This window comes from Ambystoma mexicanum, chromosome 3q (genome assembly GCF_040938575.1).
Source record: "Ambystoma mexicanum isolate Mex_15411 chromosome 3q, UKY_AmexF1_1, whole genome shotgun sequence".
Classification (NCBI taxonomy): domain Eukaryota; kingdom Metazoa; phylum Chordata; class Amphibia; order Caudata; family Ambystomatidae; genus Ambystoma; species Ambystoma mexicanum.
In genome coordinates, this window is record NC_090926.1 from 560,971,733 (window position 1) to 560,992,794 (window position 21,062).

A 21,062-nucleotide genomic window follows, 5' to 3' on the forward strand; every position below is an offset into this window, starting at 1 on the left:
GGCTTCAAACGTGCTCCAGGCGTGCTTCCCCAGAGCAGTAACGAATAACGTGACCCGGACTCCAGCACGAACCAACGCGATGTTACGCGCCGGTTCGGAGCATCCGCTCTCCCTTTTAATTTGTTGCAGACCCGGAACCTGCACAAGCCTATGCGAGGACACGCACTGGCTCGGAGCTTCCGCTCTTGCTCCCCCTTACTTCACTTCTTCGCAGGTCAAATCAGCACGAACCTACGCAATGCTGCGTATCGGCTCGGAGCAACTGCTCTCAAATGTGCTTTTCTTCGTGGGTCCTCAGGGCGCCGGCATCTTTGTCGCCATTTGAAGTATGCGAGACTTGAAGGTAAGTAAACTTTCTTTATTTACTTTTAATTAATGAACCAGCGCCCCGCACTGCGTCTCACTTCATCCACTCAACATCTCCAACTAACGGTCTTCTTTCGAACACTCACTCCACACCAGCATTCTCACGGTCACAAACATTCTAACTCATGTGCAGGCGGGGAGCCGAGATAACTTGCATATGAAATATTACATTACCAGAATATATTAGAATACTACACTATCTGCTTGGAGGACCGGGTTCCCCCACACTGAGGATGGTGCAGATCCAGTGCCATGAAGAGGCGGAATCCTGGAGGGCCTTTAGACAGAATACATTGGGCTACCTTGTAGTCCTACACCTGACTCACCCTGATCTCAATTTAAGTGATAATTGGCAAAATGCCCAAGAAAGTGGTTAATAAGAACAAAATGAATCATCTAAGGAAGGCCAAGCCATATAGAAAAGTTACACAAACAATGTTGGACACCAGCAGCAGGGGGACTCAAAAGGCTATGGACGTGGAGAGGAGGAGGGGCGAAGGGGGTGGGGGGGCAGATGTGCCACCATTACGAGGCAAAATAACTGCCTTATTCCAGCCAGGTGCAGAGGGTAATGCTGCAGGAAGTACCAATAAGAGTAGGGAAATGAATAACCAACAAGAGGGGGCTGTCCCCCTGGAAAACTCTAACCGTCCCCATTTCACATCGACAATAACTCTTTGTTGGAACTTTGCTACTCTTTGCAAGGTTGCACACAGGCCCAAACAATAAACACTAGAATAAACAAGGTGCCGCCCCTGCCCCCTCGCTGGCTTCCCTGTCCTCTCCGATTTGTACATGGGAAATCGCAAAGGATGTCTGTGACCCCATAATCTATACCCAGAGCACGAAGAAGCTTGTAACATTGGAGCTGGTGTGCAAACTGATGATACCATTGCTAGCAATGCAAGTAATACAAGCTCTAACTCGAACCTAGGAGTACTACAATTTGCTGTCAAAATGCTCCTGAAATTATGCAGCAGAACACATGAAGATTTAAAGTTACACAGTGACTACATACTTCACTTAATGGACTCGAGCAGAAAACAGCATGCAACCCAGAAGATACATCTCAAATAGACACAGAAGAGGTTGAAACCGTGTCATCTCAAGGTGGGAGTTACTATGGGCGGTTGTCAGGAGGAAAATGCTGCCATCGATAAAAATGGGGCTACATCAATTATTTTCCTAACACGGAAGAAGAGGCACTTGGCCAAATGCCAGCAATGCCGCGGGGGGGATATCAGCGATAGCAATACATCCTCCTGTAAATGCACCATCAAACGTGCCGTTAAACTCTACCATTTTTCCAACGCCTCAGCCAAAGTCTACGAAGCTAAGAAGGAGAGAGTCTTGCTGCACAAAAAGGTTGTATAAGAACACTGAAGCCTTGGCAAGCTGACTTGTGAAGGAGAACGGAGCTGGGAACACAGGAGATCGGGGGGAAGACGTCAATTCAATCTCCTGTGACTCTTTCCAGGATATTCTGACTATAATATCTACCAAAAAAGCAGGTCCTGAATTCAGGAGGTTGTAAGACGACAGGCCCAGGAGACACCATCAAATAAGCGGAAATGTGACAACCCTGAGAGCAACCGTAAGACTCTAGACATAAGGGTCATTATGATTGGGGTCAACCCACCCGACCACGCAAAGAGACGATTACATCGAATACATCCTACTTTAAGGGACTCATTGTAAGTGCCCTGGTATCCCACCGGTAGTTCCGGCATGATAATGGGGGACTACCGTCTCTGCTGCCCGATAGCCCGGTACTACTGGGATATTACTGGTGGGGGAGATGCCGGTAAATCCCCATACCCATGGAGTCCCATTGGACTCCATGGGATGGGATGCCGCAATTACTGGCACCATTAGGGGCCTGAGCTACTGGCAGGTAAGGCCTGCCGGTAAATCACAGCCTCTACTGGCAGACTTGTAGTTTGCTGGTCCAGAAACGTGCCAGTATATGTTACTACTGGAACCTTATTTACAGACCGGCAAACATGTAATGAGCCCCTAAGAGTTTTAAACTCCAGTGACTTTGATTTTGTAGCACCTTTGGACTGTAGTGTGGCAAATATATCGCACATCCATTGTTTCGTGGTAGAAACAGCTTCTCTGAAATGCTTGCATCAAACCACTCACATTAATCAAGGCTACATGCTTGACAAGGAAGTGGGCATCCCCCTGTCACTGAATGTTGTTAGGAATGCAAAGGGCTTTCAAAGGAGATGCCCAAGGAACGTAAGATTGGTACTCCCCCGTCTTAACTCAGAACGACAACGCACGTGGCTGGAAGTGGCTGAAATGTTTTCTGCCAACGTAATGTGCCGAGAATAAATGAATGTGTAACTTGGCCTCCTGGATCACCAGGGGCCATTCTCACATGTTAGCTAGAGAAGGATCCTTAGCCACACTTTAAAACTATGACACATTCCTTCTCCAGGAAACCTGGCTGGTCTCCCCTGTACACATTGATGGTTACCACTTACACCAAGAGCTTGTCACGAAGGTCCCCCGTGGACATCCCTATGGTGGTCTTGTTAATGAGATAAAACAAGACTTGGCACGGGTACTATAGCTCAGTGGCAGAGCGCTCATCTTGGAAGCAAGACAAAGCAGAGCAACACAGGTTTGAATCCCAAACCTCTTCGGTATTAAGCTTGTTATTAAAAAAACAATTATAATTATGAGACTTGAATTCCTCTGAAATATTGCCAAAAAACAGAAATGGAAATGTACTTGCTGTGGGTATCACATTTAGTGATGGGGAAGCCAGCAAATGCATGTTAGTGCTGAATGTGTATGACCCTCCTGGAGGAATCTATACTGATGAAACCTTTGACCATATTGATCCAACTTGTACTGAATTGGTGGGGGCACCTGAGAACAAAATAATAATGGGTGGAGGCTGTTTGAACGCCCGATGTAGAGGTAATGACCCATGTGCCGCTTTTGAGAATATTAGTAGTAAGAGCAGGAAGATGCAAAAACTATCCAACAGACAGGGTAAACAGTGGGTGACCTTCCTTAAGGAGTGGGACTTGGTACTCTTGAATAGGCGTGCCAAGGAAGATTGCCCGGGGAATGGTACCTGTAGAAACGGGGAAAACTGGGCTACCCTAGACTACCTCTTTGGGAGTAACGTTCTATTAGAATACCTTAAGGAACTTATCGTGACGCCAAGATGAAGTGACCACGCAATCCTCTCTCTAACCTTGGGGTTCGGAGCTGGTAAGAAGCAGTTCACCTCAGTTCACCTGAGTTTTAGTTTCCCCACGTCCAGGATCGTTTGTATGCATACGATGATGGGAATGAGCCTCATTCCTGAGTAAGGGTGTGACAGGATCATGGATTGCACATAGAGCAACATGTATGGATTTCATTATGTATCAAGTTGTGCATAGACTGTGCTTAAACCCTTTGGTAACAGACCATTGCCCAATACTAGATAGCAGACAGGACTGCCTCATTCGGATTGAGATGGACAAAGGGAATTATAAGGGAAAGGGATTTCTGCAGGCTTTCCTTCACCTGCCACATTCTACTGTGGATTCCCTGCATGAAGCGGGTATTCCGGCATGGAATCCACACTGCAGGCCTGCCTGCTCCGTGGAGTCAGCATTCCCACCCACACGGAGAGGCACGATTCCTACAGATGTCAACTGCTGTTTTAGCAGCTTCGGAACAGCAGGCAGCGGAATTTGAAATGATGGTCGCCATTTTGTTTAATGGCGATTGCCATTAATGATCTCCACTGTGCACATGTGCATGCACGGCCGAGATCCATTCTGATTTTGTGCACGGAGCAGAAACAGGCACCGGAACACTGTGCCTTCCCAGAACCCCGTGCCTGTTTCTGCACAATTCATAAAGTCACAAGATCCCGGCACATAGGACTTTGAACACAGATGTGTTTAGGATCTTTTTCTGTCAGATTGTTCTGGCTCACAAACAACAATCAAAAAGAGAAAGGAAAAACAACTAGGAGACTGGTGACCCCACCCCCCTTAACACATAACACCGGAGCGTTGACACTACACAACCCAAAGAATTGACTAGATGCTTCGTCAAAATACAACGTGGAGTGATGCACATAAAAGGTGCTGTTTATTCAATTATGACAACACATAAAGAAAAACATCAGAAAATGCATCACAACATATCAAGGGATCAAAATACTGACAAATGAATTAATTCAATAAGATCATTAATGTGAGGCCCTAAGTGTGGAAGTGCTGAAGCGCACAAATCAATAATCAGTCCCCCTGAGATTTCTGTGCCCCTTGCATAGTGTCCAGCCCAATGACTTATGTGTTTTGACTTTATTGCGTTCTGCTGGTCCGATAGGGTTTCAATATAGTAGCACCAGAGAAGGTCTGCTTTCGATTTTAGGAGCCTTGGTACTGTTGAAACCGCTGCATACCCATGGCAGGACCAATTTTGGTGGTCGGTGGTATTCGATGAAAACAAACATATAATATCTGTTCACACATTGAAACCTTTCCCATGAACGCCAGGAGGGTGTAAGAGTTTACACAGGACTTCAAACCTCCAGGAGAATGATGGTTTATATCTTATTCAGTGTAGAAGCAATTCAAGAAAAATTACTGTTCTGTGGTCTGCCGTATAACACATGTGAAATGCAGCAGTGAGCCCTGTAAAGTTCCCAATAAACATACCGAAGTAACCCAAAACACATCCAATTGATTACCAGTTAGCAGTTTGGCCAAATAGATCATTGATTGATTAAGCGTGGACCCCCTCCAGTGAGCCATGAATCGAAGTGTCTGCTGATGGACAGAACTTTGAAACTAGACTCATCGGGAGGATAGCTCAGGGGCAACGTGAATCGAAGTTGAATCGAAGCCATGAATCGAAGTGTCTGCTGATGGACAGAACTTTGAAACTAGACTCCTCGGGAGGATAGCTCAGGGGCAACGTGCTCGCCTTGGAAGCAAGATGACACGAAGCAACACAGGTTCGATCTCTGGGTCCATGCTTAATAAATAAACTATCATATCATATCTGGACAAGCCCCTGGGCCCAAATCAATGATTTGGGTGCTTGACAATCTTCATCACTGAACTTAACCATTTGGCAGAGGTATACAAAGTTTGGATTCCAGGACGACAGCTTTCGTCATCCCTAGCCAGTATAGTCAAGGATGAGGGATCATGGGAGTCGCAGTCGAAAGCATCTGGAGAGCTGCATGTTACACGCTGCTGTCATATGGCGATTGAAAAAATTTCAAAACAGAGCATTCTTTTCACTCCTGAAAAAGAATGTACCCAAAGTACCTTCGCAGATCAGGAATCCAAGCCGGTTCCGCTCGTACGTGAAAAGGATGAATGCCCTATGAACAATAGCCCTCGTGTGAACACACCAGGAAACCAATCCCTGCCAACAGGTTTGAAAGACACAGTGAGCAGTTGACAAAGAGTGATGAAAACTAACCGCAGAACAATCAAAAAGAGGGAGATGGCCCAACCCCACTGCTCTGGGATACATAACTGAGGGCAGGGAAATCAGCTGGCGAGGGAGGAGCCAGAGCTGTGGTTAGCAGGTGGGTGGCAATAAGAGAAAGGGGTGCAGCGCTTCTGCGGCAGTGCCAACAGCAAGGGAGAGTGGAACCTGCTCAGGGCGTCTCTGAAAGGCACCGGGCGCGCAGCATCTACCTGGCAGAGTTCCTCAGTGCGCGGGCCAGGTGAGTGCCACTGGCTAAGAATACATGCCAGAAATTCCTACCAAGTAAAAAGAGGTCGAGGTCCAGAGAGGATCAAAAAAGGACATGCTAGCTTGGTTTAGAGAGACAAACGAGGACAGTTTTAGAAAATATATGCATATTACTCTAAACATGTTTTTATTTTATATGTTCAGAAATTGCTGATGTTCCTTTATTGGTGGTAAAAGCGCCATATTGTTTTTAAAAAAAGCATTGCTTTGTTTGTGGTGATTGATTTAGGCCCTGCTTTATGGAATTATTTGCGTTTAAACCCGGGATTTGCGCGCCATTCTGGCCGCAAATCCCCATTTGTCAAACAGGGATTTGCGGGCAGCATGGTTAGTGTGGTCGCTCTTAGCAGGAGAGCGCAAATACAGAGAACAAACATTGTGGCAAGCGTATCTGAAACATGAGGCGCAGTACATAGAAGAGAATGGTGGAGTGGAGAAACCACACGTGATGGGCAGGGGGTGACCTGGAACTGGGGCAATGCACTTTACAGGGTTCTTTTTTTCATATAGATACATATTAAGTCCAAAGTCACACGATATTTTGGTCAGGTGCTGGGACAACTTTAGTGGTAGGTGGGATCCCATGAATACAGTAAAACATGTTCACACATTGAAACCTTGCCCAGGAACGACAGGGCAGTGACGTGCTGATGTGCACCTCGCCCCACAAACCCCATCACCACGCCTCTCCCACACACAATACAAACACCGAAACACATGCTCCTGCTGTTTAGGGAAACGCTCAGTGCAATGCACTAAAAGTGAACGTTTCAACTTCTTCCTATACTTTTATTTTAAAACGAAACCATTCCGGAACTGTTTGTTTTTTAAATGAAAGTGTAGGAACTGTAACCCTTAATTAAAAGAAGTAGAGGAGCACCATTCCCAACTGCTCCCGCCCACTTCGACCATTGGATTTGCCTCGGGTTATTAACCTTGAATGACAGGGCGGTGGATGTTTTTGCATAGTGTTATGAACCTTGAACAACAGAGCAGTGTGAGGGGTTTGCATAGGGTTATGAATCTTGAACGACAGGATGGTGTGATGGATTTGCATAGGGTTAAGAACCTTGAACAACAGGGCAGTGGATGTGTTTGCATAGGGTTATGAATCTTGAACAACAGAGCAGTGTGAGGGGTTTGCATAGGGTTATGAATCTTGAACGACAGGATGGTGTGATGGATTTGCATAGGGTTAAGAACCTTGAACGACAGGGCAGTGGATGTGTTTGCATAGGGTTATGAACCTTGAACAACAGAGCAGTGTGAGGGGTTTGCATAGGGTTATGAATCTTGAACGACAGGATGGTGTGATGGATTTGCATAGGGTTAAGAACCTTGAACGACAGGGCAGTGGATGTGTTTGCATAGGGTTATGAACCTTGAATGACAAGACAGTGGGATAGATTTGCCTCGAGTTATGAACCTTGAATGACAGGAATGTGGGTGTGTTTGCATAGGATTATGAACCTTGAACGACAGGGCATTGTGAGAGGGTTGCAAAGGGTTATGAACATTGAACGACAGGGAGGTAGATGTGTTTGCATAGGGTTATGAACCTTGAACGACAGGGCAGTGGATGTGTTTGCAAAGGGTTATGAACCTTGAACGACAGGGCAGTGTGAGGGGGTTGCAAAGAGTTATGAACCTTGAACGACACAGAGGTGGATGTGTTTGCATAAGGTTATGAACCTTGAACAACAGGCGGTGGATGTGTTTGCACAGGGTTATGAACCTTGAACGACTGGCCTGTGTGAAGGGTTTGCAAAGGGATATGAACCTTGAACAACAGGGCAGTGTGAGGGGGTTGCAAACGGTTATGAACCTTGACTGACAGGGCAGTGGATGTGTTTGCATAAGGTTATAAATCTTAAACGACAGGGTGGTGTGATGGATTTTCATAGGGTTATGAACCTTGAATGACAGGCCAGTGGATGTGTTTGCATAGGGTTTTGAACCTTGAATGACAGGGTAGTGTGAGGGGTTTGCATAGGGTTATCAACCTTGAACGACAGGGCAGTGGATGTGCTTGGATAGGGTTATTAACCTTGAACGACAGGGTGGTGGATGTGTTTGCAAAGGGTTATGAACCGTGAACGACTGGGCAGTGCGAGGGGTTTGCATAGGGTTATGAACCTTGAATGACAAGACAGTGGGATAGATTTGCCTCGAGTAATTAACCTTGAATGACAGGAATGTGGGTGTGTTTGCATAGGATTATGAACCTTGAACGACAGGGCAGTGGTTGTGTTTGCAAAGGGTTATGAACCTTGAACGACAGGGCAGTGTGAGGGGGTTGCAAAGAGTTATGAACCTTGAACGACACAGAGGTGGATGTGTTTGCATAAGGTTATGAACCTTTAACAACAGGGCGGTGGATGTGTTTGCACAGGGTTATGAACCTTGAACGACTGGGCTGTGTGAGGGGTTTGCAAAGGGATATGAACCTTGAACAACAGGGCAGTGTGAGGGGGTTGCAAACGGTTATGAACCTTGACAGGGTGGTGTGATGGATTTTCATAGGGTTATGAACCTTGAATGACAGGGCAGTGGATGTGTTTGCATAGGGCTATGAACCATGAACGACAGAACTGTGGGATAGATGTCCCTAGGATCACGAACCTTGAATGACAGGCCAGTGGATGTGTTTGCATAGGGTTTTGAACAGTGGTCAGTCAAAAGGCCGAAAACATAATACCGAATGACAAAAATCTCGAAAACAAAATCTCGAAAAAAAAAATATCGAATTATTTATTTATTTATTTATTTATATGTGTTTTTGGGGTCAGGTAAGTAAAAAAAAGGGTTAAAATAAAAAAAAATAGAAAAAAAGGGGGTTGGGGGGAACCCCCCCATTTCGAAAAAAAATTCAATATTTTTTTTTTCGGCCTTTTCTTTTCGAGATTTTTGTTTTTGAGTTTTTTTTATTCGGTATTATCACTATGAACCGTTTTGAACCTTGAATGACAGGGTAGTGTGAGGGGTTTGCATAGGGTTATGAACCTTGAACGACAGGGCAGTGGATGTGCTTGGATAGGGTTATTAACCTTGAACGACAGGGAGGTGGATGTGTTTGCATAAGGTTATGAACCTTGAACGACAGGGTGGTGGATGTGTTTGCAAAGGGTTATGAACCGTGAATGACTGGGCAGTGTGAGGGGTTTGCAAAGGGATATGAACCTTGAATGACAGGGAAGTGTGAGGGGGTTGCAAATGGTTATGAACCTTGACTGACAGGGCAGTGGATGTGTTTGCATAAGGTTATAAATCTTGAACAACAGGGTGGTGTGATGGATTTTCATAGGGTTATGAACCTTGAATGACAGGGCAGTGGATGTGTTTGTATAGGACTATGAACTGTGAACGACAGAACTGTGGGATAGATGTGCCTAGGGTTACTAACCTTGAATGACAGGCCAGTGGATGTGTTTGCATAGGGTTTTGAACCTTTAATGACAGGGTAGTGTGAGGGGTTTGCATAGGGTTATGAACCTTCAACGACAGGGCGGTGGATGTGTTTGGATAGGGTTATTAACCTTGAACATCAGGGCATTGTGAGGGGTTTGCATCGGGTTATGAAGCTTGACCGATAGGGCAGTGGATGTTTTTGCATAAGGTTATGAATCTTGAACGACCAGATGGTGTGATGGATTTTTATAGGGTTATAAACCTTGAAAGACAGGGCAGTGGATGGGTTTGCATAGGTTTCTAAATATTTGCGCTCCTGGTATGGACCATATTCTGTCCAGGAGGGCTACTCATGCAACAAAGATACAATTGAATAGTTCAAGAGGAATTCCCTTTGGTACTGCCGCTTTTTCCTATGGTAATAGACCAAAAAAATATATCCACAATGCTCAGTATGTAGTACCCAGGGTAATTGCTTGTTTTTTTATATTTAATTATTCAAATACACTACTCAAAATGACACATCATTTCTCATAATCATACAGGATATCATGCACAAGAACAAAAAGCATCAACAATGGTTAATCCATTTTCTTGTGTACTGGAGCAGAAATTAAAGCCTTCACTGCCATGGCTTGATGGACAGTGTCATACATAGAAACTATTGAACATTTTACAAAGACATTGACAACAAAAATGACAAAGTTCATTCCGAGAATAGTGACAAAACACTGTAATTTTTTTTAAAAAAAGGGTGCGTCTACACCAGGTGTTTCAGCCGTCTTAGTGGGCTAAATGAGCCTCATATCTAACACGGCCTTCATCAGTACGGGGGACTGTATGATAATAGTTCATGGAGTGCTGTGGATAAGGAAAAAAGGAGAATATTTAGGGGAGTACTAAGAGAAAAATTATCTAATTAGTAAATAACAAACTGTGCCATGGGACAGGTATCATGGAGAAACACAGCTTACCTATGGAGGAGATTCACCACAAGCACCTTGAATGACAGAGAAGTGTAAGGGGTTTGCAACGGTTTATGAACCTCAACCAACATGCAGTGGATGTGTTTGCATAAGGTTATGAATCTTGAACGACAGGATGGTGTGAGGGGTTTGCTTAGGGTTATGAACCTTGACCGACAGGGCGGTGGATGTGTTTGCATAGGATTATGAACCTTGAACGACAGGGCAGTGTGAGGGGTTTGCATAGAGTTATGAACCTTGAACAACAGAGCACTGTGAAGGGTTTGCATGGGGTGATGAACCTTAACCGCATAGGGTTATGAACCTTGAACGACAGTGCAGTGTGTGGGGTTTGCATAGGGTTATGAACCTTGACCGCATAGGGTTATGAACCTTGAACGACAGGGCACTGTGAGGGGTTTGCATAGGGTTATGAACCTTGACAGACAGGGCAGTGGATGTGTTCGCATAGGGTTATGAACCTTGAACGATAGGGCAGTGTGATGGGTTTGCTTGGGCTATGAAGCTTGAACGTGCGGCTACTGCGGTTACCATATTCTCCATGCCTGTGCCCTTTCATCCTTTCCGGTGCGCACATACCTCACTTTGGCAATGTGCCACCTGCGGCTTCTGCGGTTACCATATTCTCCATGCCCGTGCCCTTTCATCCTTTCCGATCCTTTCCAGTGCGCACATACCTCACTGTGGCAATGTGCCACCTGCGGCTTCTGCAGTTACATATTCTCCATGCCTGTGCCCTTTCATCCTTTCCGGTGCACACATACCTCACTGTGGCAATGTGCCGCCTGTGGCTTCTGCGGTTACCATATTCTTCATGCCCCTGCCCTTTCAATCTTTCCGGTGCACACATACCTCACTGTGGCAATGTGCCGCCTGCGGCTTCTGCGGCTATCATATTCTCGATGCCCGTGCCCTTTCATCCTTACCGGTGCACACATTCCACACTGTGGCAATGTGCCGCCTGCGGCTTCTGCAGTTACCATATTCTCCATGCCCGTGCCCTTTCATCCTTTCCGGTGCACACATACCTCACTGTGGCAATGTGCCACCTGTGGCTTCTGCAGTTACATATTCTCCATGCCTGTGCCCTTTCATCCTTTCCGGTGCACACATACCTCACTGTGGCAATGTGCCGCCTGTGGCTTCTGCGGTTACCATATTCTTCATGCCCCTGCCCTTTCAATCTTTCCGGTGCACACATACCTCACTGTGATATTGTGCCGCCTGCGGCTTCTGCGGCTATCATATTCTCGATGCCCGTGCCCTTTCATCCTTACCGGTGCACACATTCCACACTGTGGCAATGTGCCGCCTGCGGCTTCTGCAGTTACCATATTCTCCATGCCCGTGCCCTTTCATCCTTTCCGGTGCACACATATCTCACTGTGGCAATGTGCCACCTGCAGCTTCTGCGGTTACCATATTCTCCATGCCCGTGCCCTTTCATCCTTTCCGGTGCACACATACCTCACTGTGGCAATGTGCCGCCTGCGGCTTCTGCGGCTACCATATTCTCCATGCCCGTGCCCTTTCATCCTTACCGGTGCACACATGCCACACTGTGGCAATGTGCCGCCTGCGGCTTCTGCAGTTACCATATTCTCCATGCCCGTGCCCTTTCATCCTTACCGGTGCACACATTCCACACTGTGGCAATGTGCCGCCTGCGGCTTCTGCAGTTACCATATTCTCCATGCCCGTGCCCTTTCATCCTTTCCGGTGCACACATATCTCACTGTGGCAATGTGCCACCTGCGGCTTCTGCGGTTACCATATTCTCCATGCCCGTGCCCTTTCATCCTTTCCGTTGCACACATACCTCACTGTGGCAATGTGCCGCCTGTGGCTTCTGCGGCTACCATATTCTCCATGCCCGTGCCCTTTCATCCTTACCGGTGCACACATGCCACACTGTGGCAATGTGCCGCCTGCGGCTTCTGCAGTTACCATATTCTCTATGCCCGTGCCCTTTCATCCTTACCGGTGCACACATGCCACACTGTGGCAATGTGCCACCTGCGGCTTCTGCAGTTACCATATTCTCCATACCCGTGCCCTTTCATCCTTTCCGGTGCACACATACCTCACTGTGGCAATGTGCCACCTGTGGCTTCTGCAGTTACATATTCTCCATGCCCGTGCCCTTTCATCCTTTCCGGTGCACACATACCTCACTGTGGCAATGTGCCGCCTGTGGCTTCTGCGGTTACCATATTCTTCATGCCCCTGCCCTTTCAATCTTTCCGGTGCACACATACCTCACTGTGGCAATGTGCCGCCTGCGGCTTCTGCGGCTATCATATTCTCGATGCCCGTGCCCTTTCATCCTTACCGGTGCACACATTCCACACTGTGGCAATGTGCCGCCTGCGGCTTCTGCAGTTACCATATTCTCCATGCCCGTGCCCTTTCATCCTTTCTGGTGCACACATATCTCACTGTGGCAATGTGCCACCTGCGGCTTCTGCGGTTACCATATTCTCCATGCCCGTGCCCTTTCATCCTTTCCGGTGCACACATACCTCACTGTGGCAATGTGCCGCCTGCGGCTTCTGCGGCTACCATATTCTCCATGCCCGTGCCCTTTCATCCTTACCGGTGCACACATGCCACACTGTGGCAATGTGCCACCTGCGGCTTCTGCAGTTACCATATTCTCCATGCCCGTGCCCTTTCATCCTTACCGGTTCAAACATACCTCACTGTGGCAATGTGCCACCTGCGGCTTCTGAAGTTACCATATTCTCCATGCCCGTGCCCTTTCATCCTTTCTGGTGCACACATACCTCACTGTGGCAATGTGCCGCCTGCGGCTTCTGCGGCTATCATATTCTCGATGCCCGTGCCCTTTCATCCTTACCGGTGCACACATTCCACACTGTGGCAATGTGCCCCCTGCGGCTTCTGCAGTTACCATATTCTCCATGCCCGTGCCCTTTCATCCTTTCCGGTGCACACATATCTCACTGTGGCAATGTGCCACCTGCGGCTTCTGCGGTTACCATATTCTCCATGCCCGTGCCCTTTCATCCTTTCCGGTGCACACATACCTCACTGTGGCAATGTGCCGCCTGCGGCTTCTGCGGCTACCATATTCTCCATGCCCGTGCCCTTTCATCCTTACCGGTGCACACATGCCACACTGTGGCAATGTGCCGCCTGCGGCTTCTGCAGTTACCATATTCTCTATGCCCGTGCCCTTTCATCCTTACCGGTGCACACATGCCACACTGTGGCAATGTGCCACCTGCGGCTTCTGCAGTTACCATATTCTCCATGCCCGTGCCCTTTCATCCTTACCGGTTCAAACATACCTCACTGTGGCAATGTGCCACCTGCGGCTTCTGAAGTTACCATATTCTCCATGCCCGTGCCCTTTCATCCTTTCTGGTGCACACATACCTCACTGTGGCAAGGTGCCGCCTGCGGCTTCTGCGGCTACCATATTCTCCATGCCCGTGCCCTTTCATCCTTACCGGTGCACACATGCCACACTGTGGCAATGTGCCGCCTGCGGCTTCTGCAGTTACCATATTCTCCATGCCCGTGCCCTTTCATCCTTACCGGTGCACACATGCCACACTGTGGCAATGTGCCACCTGCGGCTTCTGCAGTTACCATATTCTCCATGCCCGTGCCCTTTCATCCTAACCGGTTCAAACATACCTCACTGTGGCAATGTGCCACCTGCGGCTTCTGAAGTTACCATATTCTCCATGCCCGTGCCCTTTCATCCTTTCCGGTGCACACATACCTCACTGTGGCAATGTGCCACCTGCGGCTTCTGCAGTTACCATATTCTCCATGCCCGTGCCCTTTCATCCTTTCCGGTGCACACATACCTCACTGTGGCAATGTGCCACCTGCGGCTTCTGCAGTTACCATATTCTCCATGCCCGTGCCCTTTTATCCTTTCCGGTGCACGTGCACACATACCTCACTGTGGCAATGTGCCACCTGCGGCTTGTGCAGTTACCATATTCTCCATGCCCGTGCCCTTTCATCCTTTCCGGTGCACACATACCACACTGTGGCAATGTGCCACTTGCGGCTTCTGCGGCTACCATATTCTGCATGCCCGTGCCGTTTAATCCTTAAAGGTGCACACATGCCACGCAGTGGCAATGTGCCACCTGCGACTTCTGCGGTTACCATATTCTCCGTGCCCGTGCCCTTTCATCCTTTCCGGTGCACACATACCTCACTGTGGCAATGTGGCATGCCGGAAATGACACTCCCTCTTTGCTCCTTTTGGCTCCCGTATTTGATGGTTATTGTAGTACCCCAATGCCAAAAGCATTATTTATTCATGTGTTGGAGATTTATACGGCGCCCACCGCAAGCAAAATTGCTTCATAGCAAAAATGCGTAAATTCCATTCCTTTCTTACACTTGAGTTGTGACATAATAATACCTGCCGCCAGAGCATCACACAGAGTGAAATGTTACCAGAATTACAGCTGCCACTAAAACACACATTCAAATCTGTGATTACGTTTCAGATAACCCTCTTTTGAATTTATTTTCTTTTTCAGTTCACAGTTATTCGTTGATTATGACCTATTTATGGGAGTATGTTTATTTTTTGCACAATTGGAGAGCAGAAACCTATCTGCAAGCGACCACTTATTCTAAACCACATGGCCCGCGCAAGTTGAAGTTCACTGTCTGCTCTTCCAGGAGCATACTTGAGGCATATTACAATCAGTCACGTCATCTGTCTGCTCTTCTGGGAGCATACCTTGAGGCATATTACACTCACTGATGTCCTATGTCTGCTCTTCTTGGAGCATATCTTGAGGCATATTACACTCAGTGATGTCCTGTCTGCTCTTCCAGGAGCATACCTCGAGGCATATTACACTCTGTGATGTCCTCTATCTGCGCGTGGAGTGTGCCTTGTGGCATGTTACACTCAGTGATGCGTCTATCTGCCCTTCCAGGAGCATACCTTGAGGCACGTTACACTCAGTGATGTCCGCTGTCTACACTCACCTAGACTGTGCCTCGTGACATATTGCACGCACTGATGTCCTCGCTCTTCTCTTTTAGGAGCATACCTCGAGGCATATTACACTCAGTGATATCCACTGTAGGCTCTTCTAGTAATGTGTCTTGGAGCATATTACACTCTGCGATGTCCTTTATCTGCGCATGGAGTGTGCCTTGTGGCATGTTACACTCAGTGATGCGTCTATCTGCCCTTCCAGGAGCATACCTTGTGGCACGTTACACTCAGTGAGGTCCTCTGTCTGCACTCACCGAGACCGTGCCTCGTGACATATTGCACGCACTGATGTCCTCGCTCTTCTCTTTTAGGAACATACCTTGAGGCATATTACACTCAGTGATGTCCGCTTTGCTCTTCTATGAATAGTATAATAGTATAATAGTGGAAACATTGTGCTCATAATTTCATCAGGTTGTCAACAAACATTTCCTAGGAGTAGAAATCGATTCTCTGGGCCTCATTAACTGCAGCAAAAAAAAGTTCTGGTAATGGGATTACCACCACTTTTACTGAACCACCAAATTTAGAATTTCAAATGGGTGCTTGTTAAAAATAGTCTGGTTTTGTGTGAAGAAAATGTCTTCCATACATTACAAATACTACATGCAGTAATGTATGTGATAATAGTTGATCCCCAATGGAGTCATATGGGAGTCCTAAATGTGTAAGAACTGAAGGGTCCACATGATTCTGAATCATGCGGACCCATCCCCTTACTGCAGGTTTCCCTCATAAAATAACAGCATTTCAGTTTGGCGGTATTTAAATACCACCATGCTCTTTAAAGGCCCTTAGTTTCTTTGTCGCGGATGATATCCAATGACCTATATATTAGAACATACTCAGGGATGTTGAGTTCATCTTGAAAACATCCCAGAAATTCCTAGGGCCCTTGTCTAACCTAGGCTTCCATTATTTGCAACTGCCCTACATGTATCTGAATATTAGTCTTCCAAAGACTGGAGGTTAAAAACAGGGCAAGCAACCGAGCAAAAGGCCGATTCATAGGGGAGGCGTTTGCTCTGCTTTCCTTAAAAAAGAGGTACGGGCGCCCATCTTCGAGAACGAACACCGCCTAATGACCTGCTTTATGGGAAGGTGCCCACTCAAGAGTCTGCAGTCACATTTTAGCTCGCTGTACCTTACACAAAGGAGGAATATCCATTGGCATAGTCGGGCCTCATCAGTGAGGTGGAGCTTTGCCTCTCTGTGAAAGGTACAGTGAGCATGTGGCTCCGGACGATGAGTGGGTGCATTCCCAAAAAATAGGTTATCATGCTGTGTTCTTTCTGTGTCTATTTTTTAATCTAAAAGGAACTTTGAGTTGGTCACCCCAGGTTACCTAGGGTTATCCCAGCAAGGACCCCTTGCTCACTGTGCTCAGGGAGGTACAGCTCCACCTCCTTGATGAGGCCTGACTAGGCCAAAACGCGTTTCTGGGGTTGCTTTTGGTACTCTTGTTCAAAGGAGGATGCCAGGCATGTCAGTGCTGGCTGCTCAAGTGGCCGGGACAAAGACTGATATGCAAATGGATATTCCTCCTTTGTGAAAGGTACAGTGAGCTAAAACATGTGGCTGCGGGCTCGGACTGGTTACATTCCCCCAGAACAGGTTATCATGCTGTGTTCTTTCTTGCAGCGGGCGCCCTGACCTCTTTTTGTTCTGCTTTCCTTAACACTGTCACTTAATACAAAGTTGATATGCATTGTCAAATATCTCAATGAGTCTTTCTAACCTGTGCATGATCTACCTAGTTTTTATTTGACATTTTAACAGTGATTGCTGATCATTTGCAGTTACGCCCTTTGCCACTTGCCTCCAAGGGTTTATTTTGTTATGTTGCAAGGTGCTGGCATGTCTCCGCAAGGCCAGGATGTGATGATAAGTCTCAGTAGTGTCAAGGCTAGAGGAGTGGAGACAGAGAAAAGGGACGATGACAGACAGTTCAGCCTTTGCTCCCTAAAAATCAATAATGGAGGTTTCCCGATGGGGCCTAGATTGGTGGGTTCTGTCATGCCCATCCATGTAAGGGGCCGCTAGACCTGACGTCTCCTTAGGGCATAGGTATTCAAAGTTTTTCAAGCTGCCCTTCCACACCTCCTTGAGTAAAAATATTATTCCCGGGCACCCCCCAGATGCCATATCTGCTTATATATTTATTTTTTTAAAACAGTCACCGTACTTGTTTTTTGACAACTCTCATGCCTCCTTTGGACATCCTTTGGGCCACCCCGAGGGGGGCAAGCCCCACAGATTGCAGTCCACTGCCTCAGGGTCTATTGAAGGCCACTCATGGACCAATTTGTGCTTGGGGCAAAGATAGCTCCAAAAGGAGCTGCAAGTCTACAGTGACAAGGCCGAGCGCACTCCAGAAGGTGCGTACCCGCGGCCACACTACTGCTAGCCGTTGATAGTCACTGCAAAGTGATTTACGCATTGCCTATTGCGCGCACCTTTGATGCAAGGGCAGCTTCTTATTGGCCACGGGAACCTTGTATTTTATCGTGTGCAGGTTGAAAGCATGCTCCATTGTGACACGTTAGGTTGTGTGTTTAGACTTTTTACAGGAATTCCGTGTACTGTCCTTACAAGTCTACCTTATTGTGTTTTTGGGTGTGCTGAGGAGTCAAGCAATCGTTGGGTTACTAGGGACCTTTTCGTAGCTCTGGGAACTCAGGTAAGGTTGGCCTACTGCACATCCTTCCTTATCTTGTGCACGGTCTCCCTTCACAGGTGCTCCTTGATGACTACTGAGGCCATTCCAAGTCCTGTGCCCCTTCGCAGCTGCTACCACAAGGATATGATATGATATGATAGGTTATTCATAATGCACTTAATAACCAGAGGTTTCTAAGCGCGGACCAGGGGATCAAACCTGTGATGCTCCGTGTTGTCTTACTTCTAAGGCGAGCACATTGCCCCTGAGCTATCATCCCGAGGGTGTTCGACTTGCTTACGTGCAACATGTCCTCGCTAGCTTTGTTAAAATGCAAGCAGATCACACCTGTCACTCCACCACAAACATTGCATTTATCAGCTCGCACAGTCAAGAATGTCGTTGCGCTTGCCTGGCAAGACTTCCCTTTGCACAGCTATGATGCATGGATTAGCAATGCATTGGTTGCGAAATATTTGTGTATTGGATATTTACTGGGTACCCGTGGATTTTGCCGCCCAAGCCGGCTATCCTGCATTTGCCAACTTCCACGCTTCCCCTACGTGTGGCGTTGAGATTTCCTGCGCCCCTTAACAAACTGTCCATCAAGATGTGCCCGGACGGCTTCCTGGGTTAAAAGGCTCACATTGTATGTTGCACTAGATAGACAATAAGCATACCAACAAAGCCACCCACCCATGGAAATAGGACAATCTTCTCAAAAGACATGAAACAACAGAACACCCAACATAAAATAGCACAGCCCTGGCCAATGCTTTCTAGCACCTGGGCATATAAGGTTCCCCTCCAGATGCAAAGTCATTTTGTACTGCAAAAATGACTATGCACTGACTTTGTACTGCAAAAATACAGTTCCATGAATCAGGGTTTGTGTCGGCAGTGCAAAGTTATTTTTCAACAGCGCAAAGTAATTTTCAACCGTGCAATAAATTCCACGAATCGGGCCCAATGCCTCTATGCCCTGACCTCAGAACACCAAGATACAGACCCCCAAGCCCTTCATGGGAAGTGTCCGGTGTGCATGCATCAGCACAGCAGCAAAGCAATCTTGCATTTTCCCTCTCTCTTCACTAACTTAACCAGCCCCACCCATTTTCAGCTCCATCAGAGTGCCTAGAAGCCACGCAAATGGCACTAGAGCCCACTGTAAATCTCACTAGCATAACGTGAAAGTAGGATCAGATGTGACTTTCTATAGTTCTCCAGATGTGCCCTGTTTCGAGTAAGCTGTTAAAAAGCATCAATAGTTGTACAAGCAGCACATTTCTGTAAGTTCTGTGATGAATGGCAGCTAGACCTTTTAAGTTGTCCTTCTTCCATTATACCATCCTCTCCGTCTTTCTTCTCTACGTAGGCTAGCTTTCAAAGTCCTTTTGTTTATCTCTATTGTGAATACTTATAAAAGTGTTAGATCAGAGGATTTTAGTGCTCATTGTCTACACATTCACCATACTTCTTGCAACATCGCATCCCCATGTCTCGACTTTTCATTGGTCCAAAAGTCGATTGATTCTGCCTTTTTTCACAAATAGGGCTTTCCTTTCCTCAGTCTGTGCCATCCCTCTTCTGCTTGTTTTTGCAAGATTCCATGTAAGTGCTCCTCTTTCCAACCTATGCTGTAATTACGTGTTCTGAATGTTCACCGTCAACCCCTCGCCATCTTTTCTGACGGCAAGTAAAGGTTTGCAAACTTTGCAGTGGTTACACTTTATTAAAATGCACTTTTCATTAACAGTCTCCTGTCTAGCCTAACCTCGGAGGACCTCCTGAATTTAAGGGCAGCTTTCCAAAATGATCTCCTAAAGGACTTGCCCTGGTATGTAATAACTGAATATTAGCACATGGAAATCCTTACTGATCTCCTTTCAGCCTATCAGAATGTTCAGAGCACAGTCAATAACTACTGTTATTGACTGCATTCTGAACATTCTGACTTTAAAGCAGACAGGGAAACAATAATGCAATTTCCAGGCAAGATGTCTTTCAACAAGACACTTCCTCTCTAAGAGAACCATTTTTCCCTGCAACATCCTATTTAGCACACCATCTAGATAGGTTTATGAATGTTAGCTTGTGCCACACTTAGATGGAATGATGATCATTAGCATGTGCCTCACTCAGATGGAATTATGAACGTTAGCCTGCATCACATCTAGACAGGTTTATGAATGTTAACATGTACCACACTTAGATGAAATTATGAACTTTAGGCTGTGTCACATCTAGATAGGTTTAGGAATGTTAGCATGTCCCACACTTAGATGGAATTCTGAACCTTAGCGTGTGCCTCACTCAGATGGAATTCTGAACCTTAGCGTATGCCTCACTCAGATCGAATTCTGAACCTTAGCGTATGCCTCACTCAGATCGAATTCTGAACTTTAGCCTCCGTCATATCTAGATAGGATCATGAATGTTAGCATGTGCCACACTTAGATGGAATTCTGAACTTTAGCCTCCGTCATATCTAGATAGGATCATGAATGTTAGCATGTGCCACACTTAGATGGAATTCTTAACTTTAGCCTGCGTCGCATCCAGATAGAAATTTGAATGCTAGCATGTGCCACACTTAGATGGAATTCTTAACTTCAACCTGCGTCGTATCTAGATAGGATTATGAATGCTAGCATGTGCCACACTTAGATGGAATTCTTAACTTTAGCCTGCGTCGCATCCAGATAGAAATTTGAATGCTAGCATGTGCCACACTTAGATGGAATTCTTAACTTCAACCTGCGTCGTATCTAGATAGGATTATGAATGCTAGCATGTGCCACACTTAGATGGAATTCTTAACTTTAGCCTGTGTCGCATCTAGATAGGATTATGAATGCTAGCATGTGCCACACTTAGATGGAATTCTTAAATTTAGCCT

At 46.7% G+C, this 21,062-nt stretch overlaps 1 protein-coding gene across 3 annotated transcripts in view; it reads left to right on the forward strand.

Moving 5' to 3' along the window:
- Positions 1–5,936: 5,936 nt before the first annotated feature.
- Positions 5,937–21,062, forward strand: part of GABRP (gamma-aminobutyric acid type A receptor subunit pi) — a 271,746-nt gene continuing 256,620 nt past the window's right edge. For 2 of the 3 annotated variants that reach the window (XM_069654329.1, XM_069654331.1), the window contains exon 1: positions 5,968–6,073. The gene's annotated coding sequence lies outside the window, so the exon portion shown is untranslated. Of the gene's footprint in view, positions 6,074–21,062 lie in introns of all 3 variants that reach the window. The other variant, XM_069654330.1, reaches the window with a different exon arrangement.